This window comes from Phymastichus coffea, unplaced genomic scaffold, assembly GCF_024137745.1.
Source record: "Phymastichus coffea isolate CEN01 unplaced genomic scaffold, Cenicafe_Pcof_1.1 PCOF00238, whole genome shotgun sequence".
Taxonomy (NCBI): Eukaryota; Metazoa; Arthropoda; class Insecta; order Hymenoptera; family Eulophidae; genus Phymastichus; species Phymastichus coffea.
In genome coordinates this window covers 44,069-63,911 of record NW_026707049.1, presented here as the reverse complement: position 1 = coordinate 63,911, position 19,843 = coordinate 44,069, and the positions used below count along the sequence as shown (strand labels likewise).

Sequence of the window (19,843 nt, the reverse complement as noted above, 5' to 3'; positions counted from 1 at the left end):
TCATCAGAAGACCGGGCAAGGGCTGCTACATCTGCGGCCATCCCGGGATTACGACCACGTCCAAGTGCCCCAACAAGTCGGAGCACTGGCGCTACCCCAGGCACAAGGCGCCAGGGGGCTCCGGCAGGTGACGTGGGGGAGTGGTGGCCCGGGATGGGCGAATAAAGCCAGATGTCAAAGAGGATGGATTGTACTGATTTCTCTCCTTTCCCAATCCTGTCCTTAGGGTCGCGAGTCAGTGGGGTAGTTCGATCCGGTAGTTCGAAGCTAGGAGGGGGCTGCAACGATTACCGAAAATCGTAAGACTCGCGCGAGGTTAACGAGCGGCTAAGCGAGAGGAGCCGCGTTCGGTTCGCGAGAGAGAGAGAGCGCGTAAGGGGCAATGACCGGGAGGGGAGGCTCCGACCGGCAGTATGACTGTGTTACTCAGTCTGTCAGCGTCGCGCTAACCTCCAACCTTCGTGAGTTTCTCGTTTGTTTCCTGTGACTTTGCGAACTTGAGTGCGAGGGTGCAGTAGCAGCAGCAATTGCGGCAAAAGCATCAGCAGCAGTAGAAACAGCAACAACAGAGGTAGCAAGGACAGCAGCAACAACAACAGCAATAACAGCATTCGAGGCGGTGCAGCGAGCAGTGTAGCGGCGTTCCAACGATTTGTCGTTCGGATACGGCTGGCCACCGTATCCTCGTCGTTCTTGCGGTAGGTGCACCTTTTCCCCCTTTTTAATTGTTGTTAATTTGCGAGCGATCCCGCGCAGCGTGCGTGAGAAGTATTTATTTGTTGCGTGCGAGCAGGCAGTTCACGGTAATCGCGGTTTTTTTCTCTCTCTCTCAATTTGCGTGTGTTGTCATTCACGCGTGCGTGCGTTAGACTCTCGGCAGATTCCCCGTGTCATTGATTTAATTGAATAAATCAATCATTATTTTCATTTAAACGAGTTTCCGTTATTGTGTTTTTTCCTTTGTCCGCAGGTCGCGTCAGTGTTTACGTTCGATTCGAATTCGCCGGTTGCGTAGCACGAACCGTGCGAATTCCGATAGACGCGAGTCGACTACTTAGGTTCCGGCGGCGGCCGCACGAGCGCTACTAGCAAGGGGCGACAGCGCCGCCAATCGGTGAGTTGGGGGAACCCAACTCGGAATAGTGAAGAGACTCTGCGCAGGCGCACTTCGAGGCAAGGTAGGTTACTGTGCTTTGAGCACATAGATAACAAGGCGTCGTCTAGTTATAATAAGGGCAATTTTAGAGATTATCGACTGAACGACAGCCTGTTACAATATGTATTTTCAGTTCACCAAAAGTAGTCCTCACCGACAGAGGAGCAAACTTTACAAGTAAAATTTTAAAAGCCATTGCTCGTAGATTTAAATTTGCAAAAATAGAAACCACCGGATTTTCACCACAATCAAACGGCTCCCTAGAAAGAGCACATCACCCCCTTTGTGAATATTTAAAAAATTTTTCTAGTAAAAAAATTGAATGGGACAATTTATTAGAATTAGCCCAATTTCATTACAATACAAGCGTTCACAGCGCACATAGATTTACTCCGCATGAACTGGTCTTCGCTTATCCACCACGATTACCATCTAGTGAACCGTTAAAAACTTCAGAACAATTGCCAACATTTAATAATTATCTATCCATACTTATACAAAACATGCAGGATATTGCATGCTTAGCGCGGGAAAACCTCATAATAGCAAAAGAAAAATCAAAAAAATATTATGATCGCCACATAAAACCCTTGCAATTTCAAAATAGGAGATCAAGTGTGGCTCATTAAAGAACCTAAACCAGGAAAATTAGAAAAGAATCAAAACCTGGGACCATTTGAAATCTTAAAAGTTACAGACAAAAATAATGTTATCATAAATAAAGGTGGAAAAGCAAATACAGTCCATGCAAATAAATTAATTATGCACAAGAAAAAAATCTAACAATAATTTATGTTCTAGGACCATTTCAATATGTATCAACAATTCTTAATAATAATTACAATTATCAAAACAACATCAGCCATCATTGGATACGACTGCGGGACAACAACGCCAAACATCACGACGTACTCCTTAGTAGACACGGGAGAATGCGACTTTCACAACACTCCCGTAAATAAATCAAATGTATATATAGAATTAATACAAACCGCGGAATTCCGCGAAATTTCCGTACTACAATGTAAAATAGAAATACATAGAACTGTCTCCACATGTGGAATATTCGGGCACTTAATACCCACACCAACTGGAGAACAGGAATACATTTACGAAATAAGTCATGAACAATGTAAATTTATCCATGAAACGGGAACTTTCGTATTTGACAATAATCATAAAATTGTTAATCTAAAAATAAACGCAACTACTTCAAAAAGTATCGATTTCGCGGGTAGCGCAGAAGGAAACTCCTGCTATGGAGCAGCCTACGCTGATAGCTTCGGATCATGGAATAAGGTATTTGTTCATGGCTTTATCAAAATAACATTAATACAAAGTAGAGCTAAAGTAAACTTAGATAACGATAAATTAAGACTAAACACAGGGACCGTATGCAAGTTCTCTGAGAAAACATGTATAGACATGGAAGCAGGCTATACCTTCTGGGATATTTTACCAGGAGAAGAATGCTTCAAAAATGAATTCGATATACTATTTAAAGGCATAGCAACGAAATATTCTAGTGACTACGATCACGAAATAATTTACGCATTAAATCATAGTGAAATAACATTTGCTCTAAGCGCCAGAAACAAAATACAACGCTGCAACAGAGAACTTGTAAGAACGGAACACCCGAAACTATTCATCGTAGAAAAAGACAATTACATAAACGCATACCAACTAGAAAATGACTTAGTAAGCACAAGAAGCACCGTAAACCTAGACCTATTCACATATGTCAATTAAAAATTTGTATACGTAGAAAAACATTTAAGGAGTCAATTGAACAAACTATACTTGAATTTAATAACAGAAAGATGCGAAGTTGAAAGAAAGGTAATACAAAATGCCCTATCCATTGCCACCCTCTCCCCTGACGAATTTGCATACGACATCATGAAAAAACCAGGATACATCGCAAGAGTTGCAGGAGAAGCAGTACAATAAAATGTGTACCAAAGACAGTAAAAATAATTAAATTAGAAGAATGTTACAACGAACTCTCAGTAACCTCTGGAAACGAAACATGGTTCCTCACACCAAAAACACACATCCTCAAAAAGAAAGGGGAACAGATAAACTGTAACGCTCTCGTACCAACGTACTACAAACTCGAAGAAGAATGGGTAAGACTCACACCCAAACCTCAACCATGCGCAGCACCAAACACACTTAGACCTAACACAAAAATAGGATGGAACTTCAAATCAATAAATTCATTAGCAACAAGTGGAGTATACTCTCAAGACGAACTAGACGAACTACAACAACAAATAATGTTCCCTATGGAGAGAACATCAATACTCAACGACATAGCAAGAGAAATAACGGGAGACGTGACAACGAGTGGAAGCATCTTCTCAGAAAATACCATAAAAAACATTGCAGTCAGCACCTGGAATATAATCATAAACAAAATGATCACTTGCGGATCAATCTCTTCAGTTATAATTATGACATTGATCTTAATAAACACAATAAAATTAATAATAGATACAATAATTAGAGGATACGCACTACACGCAATCTACGGCTGGTCGCTCCACCTACTCGGAGCCATCTTCAGCTCTATTACACACCTCCTCATCAAACTCAGGACACCAAGCAAAAACAGAACAGACAACGACATAGAAAAACACATAGAACTGCAAGAAATCAAGATTATCCCCACAATACCTATCTCAACACCTAGATGCATATCACCACCTCCTCTACCAAACAGACCACCTTTTACCTTCAACAATCAAACCACTCTTTCAACTACAAATAAACATTTGTTTTCACTAGAATTGAACTAATACGAACATGACACTCCTCAAATGTTGCCACATTTTAAGCGGGGAGGGAAGCGAGATATTTGCTTTAGGAATCTAAAATAAAAACAAATTCCTTATCTAAAAAACAAAAATATATTTTTACAAAATTACAATTATGTTTACAAATTACACTCATATACAATTACAATCGTATCGATGATCTACACTTGGACCTATGATTACATTGTAAAACTCACTAAAAACCTCCACACATACTCGACGAAAACCATTACAATACACTAATAAATCATAAAAAAATAATTCGCGAAGATTCCAAGTATCTTCATCTGGACCATACTCCCCCAAGAAGAAGGCCGTCTACGTCACTCGATCGCAATACCTCAGAGTACGCACTAACTGCCATCTCTGAAACTAACAAGCAACTAGGAAACAAATTAATCAGACATATCAATATACCAATATACAAACATACATTGTAAAACACTTACATCTATTCTCACATATTTTCGGGTCCCGGGCTTAGATGCGACTGGTAAAGGCAAGCCCTCCCGTCTGGCTTTCTTTACCGCACGGGAATACTGCCAATCCACAAACTAGAATAAAGAAATATAATGATAATAATAACAATGAATAAGAAATCAATTTGTAAAATACTTACGTAGACCATCGAATGACGCTTCCTTGGAAATCCAAACATTGTAAAAATTGAACTGTACAAAGTCGAGCAACCGCGCTCCTCATATACTAAATAAATGCACACACCGCAAAAATTTCTGTATTGTTATGTCGCGACTCCGTAGCCGTGACATGTATTTGTTTAATATGAGTAAAATTTATTTTATCACGGTATGATTATGATATAATATGTATAATGGCAGGACTTACCTGGGATATATATATAATTTGTTGAAGATGTTGATAAATTATTATCTTACTCCTTGTTCCTTTATATTATTTTCTTCTTAAATTGGTTTCTTTATTATTGAGAATATTTCGTATGGAAATTATAGAAATGAACTTGATACACTTTATTTAATAATATTTAATAACACTTTATTTAATAATTGGATTTCACTCAATGAGTGGCAGAGTCAACTGGTACAGTAGAATTGTCGCGAGTCGCGAATCAACTGGCTAAAAAATTGAGACGCTGTTTTATATATTGGCTTACTGACTTACATTTAGTTGTCGAGTAATCAAGTTGATGTTTCAATTTCTCAATTGAGTTTTCTGCTCAATTTGATTTATTAATTTTTGCGTTTCGTAAAAAAAAAGAAGGTGAAATACATTTTGTGCTTATTTTGCTACTTTCAATTCGCATGATTGCCGTTGATCTCAAAATGATTTAATTTTACGTCTCAGGACGTAACACCTCCGTGGCTAGATAGTTGCATATCGATGCGACATCAACGTAAAAGAAAGAAATAGTTAAGTTTATATCAATTTGAGGTCTTCGTCAATTTTACTTGGTTACAAATTTTATCTTAAAACTAATAATAATTATATTCTGAAAATGATAATATTTTGTATGACGGTGCAGTAGAGTTCCATTTTAGGGTCTTTATTTATATAAATTTGTGATTATTATTAATGCAAGTCTAATGTGAAGATTGGAGTATCATCTTTGTTTGTTTTGGAAATTTTGTTTGGAATTGGTGCTGAAGGTATGATTTTTGGTGGTTCTTTGTGTATGGTTTGGAGATATAGAGGTGGTGATTTTTGTATGGTGGTTTCTGGGTGGTCAATCACTATTTGCTGCAATTCATATTCATTATTTTTCGTTGTGTCTTTGTATTTTTGTTTGGCGAGTGGTTTGTTTAACGCTATCAGTAAGTGTGTGATAGAGCTGAACACTGCTGCTAGCAAATATGTTGAGAATCCATATATTGAATGCAACGTATATCCTCTGATTATCACGTTAAACACGCTTTTGACGCATTGAAATATGATAATACTCATTATAATGGCGGAACTTATAGAGTCGAATTTAGTGAGTTTATTGATGGTTTTGGTCCAGAGGTTTTCTGCTAGATCGGTTAGAGTTTTTTTAGTGAATATCAAGTTTGATATTAGTCCTCCTTGCATACTTTCGTCGCCTTGCATACCTCTTGCAATTACGTTGAGGAGTGCTGTTTTCTCCATAGGAAAGAGTATATGGTCCTGTAACTGTTGCAGATCTTCTTGAGAATAAATGCCACTGGTTGCTAATGACTCTAGTTCGGTCGGTTGCCATGTTATTGTAGTATTTGGTTTCAATGTCAAAACTGCGTTAGTTGCTTTTCTTGGTGTTGGTGTAAGATTTATCCATTGATTTCCAATTTTGTAGTATTGGGGGATGATTGCATTGCAGTTTATTTCTGTTCCTGTTTTCAGTAAGATGTGTGTCTTTGGTGTGAGGTAGTATGTTCCGTTTTTTGATTTTACTGGAAGTTGTACGAAACATCTGTCTGTGTGAAGTAGTTGGACTTCAGTTGGCGTACATTGTATGATATGTACGGCTTCTCCTGCCAGCCGAGCTATGTACTCAGGCTTCTCCATGAGGCTATATGCAAATTCGTCAGGTGCAATGGATGCAATGGATAGGGAATTGTATAGGAATTTTCTGTCCAGTTCACATTTTTGTTTTAAAATATTTAAGTAAAGGTTTTTTGTTTCTAACCTACAATGTTTCTCTACATACACGAATTTACTATTAAAATACGTGAATAAATCATAATTAAGTATCCCTTGCTTTGTCCGAATGTCATTGTCATATAGTACATTGATATTAGACTTTTCATATATAAAGAGTTTTGGGTGTTCGGTTTTTGTTAGGATTCTATTACAAAAACTTATATTCCCTCTAGTTGACAATGCAAAAGATATTTCTTCTGTATTTAGGCTAAATATTGTTTCTTGGTTGGGTGAGGTTATTTTAGTGACCGAGCCTCTATATAAAATATCATATTGATTTTTAAAGCAATTTTCGCGTGGTAATAATGGCCAAAAAGTGTGGCCTCCTTCCATATCAATACAGTGTTGGTCTGAAAATTTGCATACCGTACCCGAATTTAATTTGATTTTGTCGTTTTCTAATCTAACTGCTGCGTAACTTTCTCATAGGGTTATTCTTATAAGACCTTGTACAAAAACGTTACTCCATGTTCCGAAATTATCGGCATAGGTTGCTCCTGAGCAAGATTTTCCCTCTACTTTTCCTGCTAAGTCTAATCCTTTGGATGTTGTAGAGTTAATTTTTAGTCCTGTTATAATGTGTACGTTATCGTATTTGAAAATACCCGTTTGGTGTATGTTATTACAATCATCGTGTGATATATCGTAAACGTATTCTTGAAGTGCGTTTTCTGTTGGGCCTAAATGGCTAAACATGCCGCAATGAAAAACTGTACGTTGTATTACTATTTTACATTGGATGATTTTTATCGATTTAAATTCGGTTTTTTGTAGTAATTCTATTGTAGATTGTGTTGAATTTATTTTTGTTTCGTGGAAGTCACATTCTCCAGTGTCCACAAGGGAGTAATGGTTGGGTTGGTTGAAGCGCAGTTAAATCCGATGAGCCCTTTGCTTGTTTGAATGAGAGTGATTAGTATTAATATAACTAGTGAATATTGTTCCATTGTATTTTCTGAAATAAAAAGAATATTAATTTATTTGTTTAACTAAACTTAATTTATTCGCATGAACTGTTTTTGGTTTCCCGTTGTAATTTATTACAACGCTGCCTTTTTCTGTTATTTTTAGTATTTCAAACGGTCCTAAGTATTTATTTTTCTCCAATTTCCCCGGGTTTGGTTCTTTCATGAACCAGACTTTGTCTCCGATTTTGAATTCTATAGGGTTCATAAATCGGTCATAGTATTGTTTTGATTTTTGTTTTGAAATTATTAAGTTTTCTCTAGCCATGTGTGCTAGTTCGTTCATGTTTTTTATTAAATTTTCTAAGTATCCGTTAAATGTTGGTAATTGTTCGGATTTTTTCAGCGGTACGCTAGATGGTAATTTGGCTGGAAAGGCAAAAACAAGTTCATGTGGCGTGAAATTATGACCAGTGTGAATGCTGGTGTTATAATTAAATTGTGCCAGTTCTAAAAGTTCATCCCATTCACATTTTTTTGATGTGAATTGTTTAATAAATTCACAGAGAGGATGGTTAGCTCTCTCGACAGAGCCGTTGGATTGTGGTGAGAATGATGTTGTTTCGATTTTTTCGAATTGAAATCGTTTTGCTATTTGTTTTAGCAGTTTACTTTTAAAGTTCTGAGCTTTGTCGGTTAATACTACTTTTGGTGTTCCGAAAATACAAATGAATCTTTTTATAAAAGCTTCGCTTACCGATTCCGCGGTTTGATCTTTTAACGCTGTGAGAGTAATAAATTTTGAAAGTTGGTCTTGAATTGAGAGTATGTATCGATTATTATTTTTTGTAATCTCGAATGGTCCCATTATGTCCATGGCAACTTTATCGAATGGTTTGAAAGGTGTGTCTGTTAAAGTCATCGGTTGTCTTGTTGGTTTTCGTTTTAGTTTGTTTCTTTGGCATTCTTGGCACATTGAAATTCTTTTTTGTATGTCTTTCTTTAAATTTTCCCAACAATATTTTTCTTTAATTTTATTGTAGGTTCGGTTTACTCCTGAATGACCTCTGAGTTTAGAAGTGTGATATATTTTAAATAGTTCGTTTCTTTGATCTAGATCGCTTATGTATTCGATGTGGTTCATGCAAACTATGATTTTAATGTTGCTTTCTTTGAAGATTGTTTTGATTATGTCTTCTATTTCCGACCACCATATGTTTATTATGTTGATATTCTTTGAAATACTTATTGTTGAAATGTTATTTTGTATTAAAAGGTGTTTTAAATTTTCGAACAGTTCGGTTAGATTTTGCTTTTTTGTTTCTGCTGATGTAGCAGTGTTTAGACATAAAATAAATATTTTCTTTTTTCCATAGTTTAATGTATCTATTTCGTTTATAGATAAGTTTTCATTGATTTTTAGGTTCTTTTTTATTAGTATACTGTTAGTGTTTTCATCTAATTCTTTGTGTTTTTCGGATATTATGTAAATTATGTTGTCGTTTCGAAATTGTATTGAATTTTTACTATAAACGATGTTATCACTATTCGTGTCATTATTTTTGTTTTTGTTAGTGTGTTTATTTTTTTCGTTTTGATTATTATTCGTGTTGCTGAATTTGCGTGTATGTTTTCTTTTGTTCTTTTCTTGAATTCTTTTGTTATTCATAATTTTTATTTTCTCGTTGTTATTTAATTTTTGAGTTGGTATTATTTCATTTTTTGATTTTGCTTTCTGTGCTCGCGTTGTGACACATATTTTAGCTTCTATAGGGTTTCTTGATAAACAGTCAGCTGGGCCGTTTTCTTTACCCGGGCGGTAAATTATGTCGAAATCGTAATCGACTAATTTTAATCGCCATTTTTGTACTCTGCTATTGTTATCGGCTGATTTTAATGATAGTAGGGGTTTGTGATCCGTTACAACAGTAAATTTGTTACCGAATAAGTAAGTTCGGAATGTTTTGATTGCGAAGATTATTCCCAGAGCTTCTCTTTCGTAAGTCATATAATTTTGTTCTGTTTTACTTAGAACTCTTGATGCGTATGCGATGGGTCTATCGTGTCCCAATTCTCCTTGAGATAGTACTGCGCCTAAGCTATGGTTTGATGCATCTGTTCTAACGATGTAGGGTTTGTTAAATTTTGGATATTGTAGAATAGGAGCTTCGCATAGTAATTTCTTTAATTTGTCTAATGCTTGTTGTTGTTCTATTTTCCAGAAAAATTTTACATTTTTGTGTAAGAGTATAGTTAATGGTTTTGTTATTTCAGCGAAATTCGGAACAAAACGTCTATAGTAATTGCAGAGTCCGAGGAATTCTCTTACGTTTTTTGTAGTTTTTGGTGTTGGGAAAGCTTCGACGGCTTGTATTTTTTTTTGTCTGGTTTGATACCGGATTCGCTTATAATGTGTCCTAAAAATGATACTTCTGTTTTTAACCAGTCACATTTTTGAGGTTCGAGTTTTAGACCAGCTTCTCTTAGATTTTGGGCTACTGTATAAAATCTTTCGTTGACTTCGTCTACTGTTTCTCCGAAAACAATTATATCGTCAATAAAGACAAAACATGTATTGGCAATTAGGTCGCCTAGAACTGTGTTTAGTATTCTTTGAAATGTTCTAGGTGAATTTATTAGGCCAAATGGTAAAACAAGGAATTCAAATCGTCCTAAAGGATGTATACTGAATGCTGTTTTAAAAATATCTTTTGGATGTATTTTTACTTGATGAAAGCCTGATTTTAGGTCAACGACGTGATAATATTTTGCTTTCCCTAGTTGGTCGAACATTTCGGTTATGTTTGGAATTAAATATGGATCGGGAACAGTTTTTTCGTTTAATTTTCTGTAGTCGATAACTAATCGCCATCTGGTTTTTCCATCTGCCAAGCTTTTCTTCTTAACTATCCATGTTGGTGCATTAAAAGCACTTTTTGAATTTTGGATTAGTTTTTGAGATATTAGTTTTTTCACTTCTTCTATTGCGATGTCTCGTAATTTATGTGGTAAGGGGAATTGTTTCACATAGACTGGTTTATCGTCAATTAAATTTATTTCGTGTTGTTCTATGTTGCAGGTACCTAATTTATCGCCTTCAACCCAAAATATGTCTTCAATTTTTTCAATCAATTTTTTCATTTTTTTATAATCATTTCCTTGTAGGTCAGTTAAATTTATTTTTTCGAAGACTTTTTCTTTGTGGTTTAATTGATTATTTTCTGATTCTTCTTGTTCTTCTCCTAGGAAGTTTATACTGCCTGCATGAAAAATTTCATTTTCATTGACATTGAAATCTGTATTTACCGTTAGGTCGATATTGTCTGGAAAATTGTCTAAATCGAAAGAAATATATTGGTATGTTTGAGTTTCTTCTAGTATGTTGTTTTCAGGAGGGAATTCTATTTCAGTATTTTCTTTTATGACAGACATAAATTGTTTATAGTTATAATTTTCGATAAATTCGTCATTTGTGTTGGATATATTGTCATTATTCATTGTCATATTTATATGGTTAATCAAAAGTTTTACTTGTAAAGGATTTTTTTCTAATTCTAATTTTAAATTTGTAAGTCCTTTTGAAGGGAAGAATGTTTTGGTTGACTCTTTACAAGTTTCTATATCCTGTTTCGTATTGTCTGATGAAATTATATCATTGTTTAATTTATTTGCTGTTGCAGTGTTCATTTGTTCGGTGATTGTGGGGTATATTATTTTTGTATCATTTTGTTGTAAATTATAATTATTTTCAGGTACTGTATAATTTTTGTCTTTTTCTTTTTCACATTCTTTTTTATTTTCTTTATTAATGTTTTGTAGAGTTTTGCTTAGAAAAATTTTTTGTTCTTCTGTTATTCTTGTTGCTGTCCTTTCTTTTTTTTCGTTAATAGCAATTGAATTGTTTGTATTTAAAGGGACTGATATGAGTTGTATTTTCCGATTATTTATTTCCAAGTAACCTTCGTCTAGTCTTAATTTGTGTTCTTTCAGAATAGGTATTCCTAGTATTCCATCGTAAGGAATTGAAAATTCTTTTGGAGCAACGTGGAAATCGACTAATAATCCATTGATGATTATTTTTACTAGCCCTAATGTTTCTATTGTTTTGTCAGTAATTCCTGATAGTGCAATTTTCTCGGAATCTAGTATGGCGTTTGCTGGTATTTGGTTACTTTTTATAATGTTTATTTGAGCTCCACTATCAACCAGTAAGTTGAAATTAATGCTTGAAAATGGATTTGGTATTTGTATATATTGTAATAAATTTTCTAATTTTAAAAGATACATTGATACTTTAGTTTTGAATGTATTTTTGAATTCTACGTTTTCTTTACATTCGAAACATAATTTTTCTTCTGTTGTTATTTTCACGTTATTTTGATTTGCTGAGTTAATTATGTCAAGTTCGTTTGTGTCAGCAGTTTCAACGTTTAGTGTTGTCATTATATTGCTTTTTGCTTCTGTAGTAAGTGACTCACTATGTTGTTCTTCCGTGCACTTGATTTCGGAAGAATCTATTCGTTTCCCTGATTATTTCGTCTAAAGCATTGTGAGTCTGTATGGTCCGTTCGTTTGCAAATTGAGCAGAATTTTTCTTGACTGCTCTCTAGTGATTTTATAATTGGACATGCTTCGATTTCATGACCTGTTTCTTTGCAATAAGAACATACAATACTTTTTTTTGCATTTTTCTCAAGTGCTTTTATTTTTAAGCAATTTTCGATTGTGTGATTTCGCATGTGACAATAGTCGCATTTTGTATCGTTGTTTCTTCCAAAATTATTATATCGTGTAGGTCTACTGTTGTAATCGTTGTTTCCATTTCTACGTGTATTGTTATTAAAATTTGAGTTTGTATTATCTCTGTTATCATTGCTTCTATTGTTTTTAGTGTAGGTGTTCAAAATTTTTACCAATTTGCAGTCGTTTGTTTCATGACTTTCTTCGTTGCACATTGCACACGCTGCGATTCTGTAATTTCTCATTTCGTCTGAGTTTGGACAAAATTTTACCGAGTGGCCGATTTTATTACAACGTTTACATGTTACATTTGGACAATTCAATACTGTGTGTCCTGTACTGTCACAAGCCGCACAAGGATCTGGTGTTTTAAGAGGTTTTAAACAGGTGTATGGGCTGTGTCCACTTTCTTTACATTTCCAACATACTTCGTATTCTGTAATGAATGGGCATTGTATGACAGAATGTCCCATCACTTGACAGTATTGGCAATGGTTTCCTTTTATTTTGTTAAATTTGCAACCGTCTATTGAGTGTCCTTTAGCATTGCAAAATTTGCATATGAGTTCGATTTTTGATTTTGCCACTTTACAATTGTTTGATAAATGGTCGTTAGATTTGCAGTATACGCATGACCCGTTGTGACAAAATAAAGCTTCATGATTGTAGCTTTCACAGATTTGACAATTGTAAATATTATTAACATTTGCCGAAACGGTAGTTGAATCAGGTGTGTTTTGGGTAATGTCGGTAATTCCACCTATTAATATTTTATGTTTTTTGAATTTTGTTTCGATTTGTATGGCTTCTTGTACAGCAGTGCTTAAATTGTTATAATCTTTTAATTCGATTCGAATATTTTGTTGTAAGCCATTTTTAAAATTTATTAATGCGTCTTCATTTATTGTTTTTTCAAATGCCTTAAAGGTTTCATCAGTATCTACTTGTAGTTTTTTTAATTCTTTGATCTGTACAACTAGATCTTTCAACCGATTTGCATATGTAAGAACTGATTCGTTTGGTTTTTGAATAATATCCGTAAGTTTCCCGTATAAACTATGAATATTATCTAAAGAAGGAAATAATTGTTTTATAGCTTTAATATAATCGTCTATTTTATTGATTTTTATATTAGCTAGTGCTTTATAAATTTCTCCACTTAGCTTGCATTTTAAAATTGGTATTAAATTTGATTCATCTATTTCAGAAACTATTGACTTTGCAGTTTTTAATTTGTCGATATATTCGCTGAGTGTTATGTTTTTGCCGTCGAACTGTGGGACTAAATCCGCGACATACTTGAGTGGTAATCTCAGCGGTTGCGACATTTCGCTGACGTTTGCTTTCGTATTAATATTTTCGATTTGTTCAGTTTTCTGTAATTGGATGTTTGAATTATAAGGCACTAATTGTCCGAAATTTTCGTTTTTGTTTAATAAGTTTTTTGACTCACTACAAATATCAATTAATTTTTCTTGTGTTATTTGTTTATTTAACTTCTCTAGATTTTCTGAAATTTTTATTTTATTGTTCTCGCTATTTGTTCTAGGAGGAGAACGCGCGAGTTTATTTGATTTTTTAAAAGGATTTGTAATAGATGTGCTTGGTTTAATTATACCGCTTTTTAATTCTGGTTTAGTTTTTACTTGCAGTCGCGTAAGTCTTTTCGCGTTGTCAGAACTAGAAGAATCTTTATTGTTCATTAAAATTAAAATTTTTTTTTTTAAGTTTTACTTGATGCAAAGTAAACACCCTTTTTGTACCGGAACCAATTTGTTATGTCGCGACTCCGTAGCCGTGACATGTATTTGTTTAATATGAGTAAAATTTATTTTATCACGGTATGATTATGATATATTATGTATAATGGCAGGACTTACCTGGGATATATATATAATTTGTTGAAGATGTTGATAAATTATTATCTTACTCCTTGTTCCTTTATATTATTTTCTTCTTAAATTGGTTTCTTTATTATTGAGAATATTTCATATGGAAATTATAGAAATGAACTTGATACACTTTATTTAATAATATTTAATAACACTTTATTTAATAATTGGATTTCACTCAATGAGTGGCAGAGTCAACTGGTACAGTAGAATTGTCGCGAGTCGCGAATCAACTGGCTAAAAAATTGAGACGCTGTTTTATATATTGGCTTACTGACTTACATTTAGTTGTCGAGTAATCAAGTTGATGTTTCAATTTCTCAATTGAGTTTTCTGCTGAATTTGATTTATTAATTTTTGCGTTTCGTAAAAAAAAGAAGGTGAAATACATTTTGTGCTTATTTTGCTACTTTCAATTCGCATGATTGCCGTTGATCTCAAAATGATTTAATTTTACGTCTCAGGACGTAACAGTATAAACCGCTAGTAGCTTTGAATTTCAGAAGTATGCAAATATTACAATATCTTAGGCCCTGGGGTGTTACGCCTTACGACGCATCCTTTTTATAAAATAAACATTTGCGAAATTCAAAGCTACTAAACTATTCGCACGTCAGCAAAAAGCTAAATAAACACGAGGTAAATGACTCCCCGAAATTAAGCCTTACGACGCATCCTTTTTGTAACATATGCACATTCAAAACTGCTAAGCTATTCACACGACAGCAAAAAGCTGTCGAAACACACTCCGAAACTAAGTCACCAAAATGCAAGAATTTATAATCAGCGAAAACAAAATGTCACACAATATCGCAATACTGACCTGAAAAAGAACTATAAAAGATATAAAAATCAATGAACAAAACACACTCAGGCAGTTGATCAGTAGTCCGTCAGTCAGTCAATAAGCACCTGTAAGACTCAACTCCGTACACACCGGTCCGACAATTGGTGATCATTTTTCTTAATAAACTCGCGACTGTTACAAAGTAATATCGTGCAAGTATTATTCAAACCTATCCTATTCAATTCAACAAGCAGTTAGAGCCTGCTACATTTATTTAATTCAACAAGCAGTTAGAGCCTGCTACATTTTATCAACAATTAAAGGCTACGATTATCAAGGTAGTACAATTATCAGACATACATTTCCACATATATTTATTATAAGTGAGACATACGAGGTGTGTTCAAAAAATAACGAGAATTTTCGTTTTATGAAAAAAATATTTATTTATTCATCTACATTAATGTTGTCGCCTTCAAAGTAGTCCCCTTCGGATACAATACACTTATGCCAACGCTTTTTCCAATCCTCGAAACACTTTTGAAACTCGATCTTTGTAATAGCTTTTAGCTCTTTCAGCGATTCGCTTTTAATGTCATCTATGCTTGTAAAACGACGGCCTTTTAATGTTCTCTTTATTTTTGGAAATAGAAAAAAGTCACATGGAGCCATATCTGGCGAATATGGAGGCTGAGGCATCGTTACAGTTTCGTTTTTGACCAAAAATTCACGAACAAGCAATGAAGTGTGAGCAGGCGCATTATCGTGGTGCAAAAGCCATGAATTGTTTTGCCACAAATCCGGGCGTTTTTTTCGGATTGCTTCACGCAAACGACGTTGAACTTGTAGATAGTACTGCTTATTGATTGTTTGACCTTGTGGCAAGAATTCATAATGCACTATGCCATTAAAATCGAAGAACACAGTGAGCATAACCTTCACATTCAACCGTACTTGTCGAGCCTTTTTCGGTCTTGGCGATCCAGAATGCCTCCACTGGGACGATTGAGCCTTAGTTTCGACATCATATCCGTAAACCCATGTTTCGTCACCTTTTATAACACGTTTTAGTAGTTCTGCATCATTATTGACTTCATTTAGCGACTCCTGAGCAACTTCCATTCGCCGCTGTTTTTGTTCGAAATTCAACAATTTTGGAACGAATTTTGCTGCCACACGTTTCATACCCAAAACATTCAAAAAAATTTGATGGCATGAGCCAATTGATATGCCAACATCATCAGCGACTTCTCTGATTGTTATTCGGCGATCGTTCATAACCATTTCTTTCACTTTTTTCACGTTTTCATCGGTTGTTGATGTGCTTGGGCGTCCGGGTCGTTCGTTATCTTCAACGTTTTCGTGGCCATCTTGGAAACGCTTATACCACTCATAAATCCTTGCTTTACTCATAGCAGACTCACTATATGCCTTTGTTAACATTTGACAAACTTTACTACACTTTATTTCATTTTTTACGCAAAATTTAATACAAATTCTTTGATCCATTTTTTTTCACAAACGAAAATCGCCGAGCTCGAAAAACACGTCTAACGTTAGCGGCTGCCACTTAAAAAGTAAGCAATGAATATTGCTGAAAATTTTAACGTACTTCATGGGCATGTGTACCAACATAATAAAAAAAAGTTTTATACAAGCGGACTCTCCAAACCAGCGAAATTTAAAAATTCTCGTTACTTTTTGAACACACCTCGTATCCGACCACTAGTCAACATATTGGAACGTCTCTTTCATTAGCTATTCGTAGTTGGTGCACGAGACGTAACAAGGTATTAAGATGAAATGCGAAATGTTCATTTGTGATTGTCTTAAGTAGTTTATTGTTCTATTTGTAGTTTGTTGGTCGGTAATTTAGATTATGTTATGCGTGCGTATGTTTAGTGTGAATAATGATTAATAATAATAGGTTGTAAGTGAGATTTGATTCCTGTCTTTCTCTAATTCATTTATCAGCCTCTCCTCATTCTCTCCCTCAATTGCCTTGAGCGAAAGTGCCTCACTTACCCCGCAAAGAATTGGTAACAAAGGAAGGAGTTTTGTTACAAAATTTTAAAAATGAATAAATGCTTTTGTATCAACCAATAAGCCAGTTTATTCAATTTTCTCCATGAAAAAGAGGTTGGGTTCCCCTACTCTCAAGTTTATCACGACGGAAAAAAGTGAGCAAGTTACTCTTCTTGGTTTAAGTTTACATACTTTAACAGTACGTTTCATATTTTATTCAAATTAATGGAGTTTCCTATATCGTATATCTCTCATTTATTCATCATTTTATGCATACTTATTACGATTAAATACGTAAGTGAATTTTGTATTGATCGTACCTACATATAAATACACGATATTTTATTTTATATGTATACATTAGTAGTTGAACATATACTTAGAGGGATTAAATTAGGTACTTATGGAGACAACAGTTAAATAAATTGATGTAATACTTATACTAATGCTGTCATTACTTTTAACTTTGCATGTATAAATACATATGCTGACACAACTCTTATATATGATTAACGAACGAATAATAAATATAGGATAAATATAGGATAAATGTCTATACGGAAAAATAAATCTCTTAAAGATTACCTTCGGAGTAATTTCTGAAGATGTTGTTCTATATTTACAATTTCTATATTCCTTTCTACAATATTTTTCTTTAGTAAGTTAGTGGAAGATATACATTTTGTATTCTGATAGTCCAGTTTTGATGAATTCCCTAAATAGATTGTTTTCTCTTCCAATAGTAGCTTTTCATTTTTTCCTTGTATATTATATATATCTTCTATTTCTTCGCGTAAAATGTCTGTATTTTGTTCATCGTATTGGTGATCTAGGAAGTTGATTGATTTTTTTCTTAGATCACTAGCTGATTTGTTGATACTTTTTTCATTCTCATATATTTTATTCTTATTTATTTTTGGAGATATTTCCTGAAAAAATTAAATAAAAGCTTTTATATGATTATAGATTTGAATTCAAAGGGTCAAAATACATCAGAAATCATGTCTTAATTATTTACTTTATTCATTTGTAAACATGTGATGTTCGTATCACTTATAAATAATAATCATTCTCGAACTCTCGTATCTAGCTAATAAGTAAGAATTTGTTTCTAATAATTTTACTCTACTTGTCGATAAATAAATAAATCAAATGTACTCTAATAAACAAATCAAATATATATAAATAAGTATAATTTTTCAGGGAAAGTCAGACGATGCCCTAGTTTCTTATGGTGCGAATTGTCACATAAGCAGAGCTAAAGTCTTTCTTGGATAGGATATAATTCGGCCCAAGTTTCTTATAGCGCGAGATGTTCTATAAGTCGAGCTCGACTTATAAGGAAAGAACAGTTTTGCTCAGTTAATTACAATGAGAACTTAGGTATTAACCAAGTTTATTCAGACTCATGCGCTCACCTTGCAAGGCTAGAAGTGAATGCTAGCCTGTGCAAAGGTGGGCGTATTTATACACAGATTTTCCCGCTTATTTTTGCAGGAGAGATGTCATCGAACATTCGAGAGACATTCGTGAATTTTGAGAAATGAGTTTTCTTAAATTACAAGTAAATAACCATAGTAAGCTTTGTAACGGGGTAAAACCGTTTAATTATATTTTATTCGCGCAATTAAATCAAAGGGGCGAAAGTAATTATCTATGCTCAAAATGCAATCCTGAGAGCATGTGAAGACAGGCGTCAGTCAACCAGTAATCCTAATTAACCTATAATAAGTTGAGTGGAAGCTGTGAGGAGTAAGCGAGTCGAAAAACACTTGTTAGTAACACGAACTAAACCTTTTATTATTCCTCAAATACTACATAAGGTCGACCCGCGCGTTTGTTTACATCGACGTTCGCTCATCGACAACACGTATTGTCGGGACGCTCGCTGCTCTTTGTTATTAGAGGCGCTATACGCACGTTTCGAATGTCGGAAAATTAATTATTGAATATGCATCCGCGATCGCGAGATTAAGTTGGCCGGCTTACCTTATTATTGCAGGCGTACGGAGAAAACGACAGTCACACACTGCGCGGAATTGTTTTTGTTTGTCTTTGCCGGTCGCGAATGCGCGCACACACGCTTTCGCCCTCGATGGCGAAACCACACACACTCTGCCGGTCTCCTGGAGGTCTGCGCTTCCTCGCTGGCTCAGGTCTCTCCCCTGGGCTGCTGAAAGGCACCTTGACGACAGCGGTCACAGCTAACCGGTACTTATCTGCACGTCCTTCTTTGATACGTTGGCGTTAACGGCACGTAGATCGTCGATAGCGAAACGAAAGCGGGCGAACTCAATGATGGTCAATGCTTCACTAGTTCGGTTTCAATCGCGCGCGTTCTGTCTGCTCGCGTGCCGAATTCCTTCGTTACGTATTTCGTCCCCCCGGTAGGTGCTGCCCTCCCAGACAGCGATTAAGTTAGGTTGTCAGAGCTAATTTGACGTTTACCGTCACAGCTTTTAACACATGTAAACTTTACAGAATTTGTTATTTGTTAATTTTATACAATATACAATTATCGCAAATAGTGTCGTCAAAAGTTATTAACCAATAAAGTTAATTAACGTGATATTACAATATTTACAATAGAAAATTATTAAATTTTTATATAACTTTATAGTTGATTAATTTCGGAAGTTGTAACGAGCCTGCTCGTTAAGGGAAAAATCAACTTAATAGAGGGCCAGCGCGTGTCGTGCGCGGGCCAGCTGCGCAGAAAACCGTGCGCGAGTGGAGAGAACAGAGAGAGGGTGGGGGCAGGCGCGAGCGACATTCACGTGTGAACCGGCTTATCGAGAGGATCAGTATAAAGAAAGGAAACTAAGAATTAGAAGAAAAGAGAGCTAAGGAGTGCAAAAGTACGAGGATTGGAAACTGGATCC

At 34.9% G+C, this 19,843-nt stretch overlaps 1 protein-coding gene across 1 annotated transcript in view; it reads right to left on the bottom strand.

Moving 5' to 3' along the window:
• LOC131674389 (uncharacterized) overlaps positions 1-17,882 on the bottom strand; it is a 47,170-nt gene extending 29,288 nt beyond the window's left edge. Inside the window, exon 1 of the mRNA XM_058953033.1 lies at positions 17,547-17,882. The gene's annotated coding sequence lies outside the window, so the exon portion shown is untranslated. The remainder of the gene's footprint in view (positions 1-17,546) is intronic.
• Positions 17,883-19,843: the final 1,961 nt, after the last annotated feature.